Source organism: Pristis pectinata, chromosome 38 (genome assembly GCF_009764475.1).
Source record: "Pristis pectinata isolate sPriPec2 chromosome 38, sPriPec2.1.pri, whole genome shotgun sequence".
NCBI lineage: Eukaryota > Metazoa > Chordata > Chondrichthyes > Rhinopristiformes > Pristidae > Pristis > Pristis pectinata.
In genome coordinates, this window is record NC_067441.1 from 13,502,516 (window position 1) to 13,504,057 (window position 1,542).

Genomic DNA, 1,542 nt, shown 5'->3' on the forward strand with positions numbered 1-1,542 from the left:
CTTTCCGTTTGTTCGACCTAACCTTCTCCTCCACTTCCTCTGCTACAGAAAGCAACTTCTTTTCTCTTTCGCAGTTCATATCGGGTCATCCACCTTAAACCTCAGTCTGTTTCCTTTCCACATATGCTACCCGATCTGCTGCGTGTTTCCTTATTTTATGTTTTAATATAAGGGCACGAATTTATACCACGAAGAATAGTTAACATTGGTTGTAGCTGTGCACAACGAGAACCATGCTTTCAACTGAAGGAAACAACCACAAAACTCATAAATATATTGAATGAAAACAAACTCCCAATTTAAATGCGGATGGTTTATTTGTATTCAGGTGTGATATGACAGCTTCTTGACGTAACATGCACTGGTGGAGAATGGTTGATGCTAACAAGTGAAATAGCAGAGGATGATTTCGAACCTTCGACCTCTCGGTTATAGGCCAACTACGCTTCCGCTGCGCCACTCTGCTACTGTAAGAAAATACGATCGTTGTGCTGTGAGTGTTGTTCATTCTATACTTTTTTGTCGATTCTTTTTTCCCGAATTCGCACCGTCCCCTTGCTTGCTTCTTTGTCTTTCTTTGACTTTCCTGCCGTTTTCTCTTCGCATTTCTTTTCTTGATCTAAGGATTTGTCCCATCAAGTTATTATCTCTGTGCCTTTTTGCTCTCTTCAAGTTCTCGCACATAGTTCCCAATACTTCACCGGTGAAATATTATTCGCATTACAAAGGGGAGAATTCATTCCCCTTGTAGGGTTACTACAACTTGCAATGCGTTCACCCACACCCGGCGTTCGTTTCGACCAAATTCGAGGTCATATTAACTTCCCAATCCCGTCACTGTATTTGATTAAATGGCAGAATTCCTTCAGTGTTGAAGAAGCAGCAGCTCATTTTGTTTCTTTGTAAAACTTTACTCGCGACTTCAAAGCACAACAGATGCTGATTTTGGTTTCTGCGTTACAAGTGCTTGCATCAAACGAACAAACTCCGTCTCCAGGGATCTAGTGGTTGGCAAATTAACGGTTGCTATAATCTTCAAATCAAATGACCGCTCGGGATATTGACAGATGCGGAGTGTTGGGGTGCCGCAGGGTCCAGTGTACTGACTAGGCAGGGCAGTGACGATGATCAGCAAGGCTATTCTCTCGGGCAGAGGCTCGCCCAATCCACTTCGGGTTTGCTGACCTCTGCGATGTCCCAAATGTGGGACACTCGACTGCAAAATACGTGGTGGTGGCAACAGTGTTCGAGCATTCTCCTGGTCTTCCGTCAAAACTAGATTTACATTCAACTTGTTCTGAAGTCATCCCGTACATCTTTTTTGTCGCTTGTCGCAACGGAGCCATCCCACGGGCAACTGAGCGTCTTCAGCGGAGTCCACTGTGGGTAAAACAGACCGGTCCTAATTCTGTGTGTAGGCGGCAGGGCCTGGAGCGCAAAATCTGTGTGTAACATACCAACGTCAGAACATAAGAAACAGGAGCAGGAGGAGGCCATCTGGTTGGTTGAGCCTTCTCCTTAATTCAATAATATCATAGTTGA

The 1,542-nt window shown here is 44.5% G+C and overlaps 1 non-coding gene across 1 annotated transcript; it reads left to right on the forward strand.

The window, feature by feature from the left end:
- Positions 1-1,099: 1,099 nt before the first annotated feature.
- Positions 1,100-1,261, forward strand: LOC127587114 (U1 spliceosomal RNA). Its single transcript, XR_007958745.1, has one exon. It is a non-coding gene; the product is annotated as a U1 spliceosomal RNA (small nuclear RNA).
- Positions 1,262-1,542: the final 281 nt, after the last annotated feature.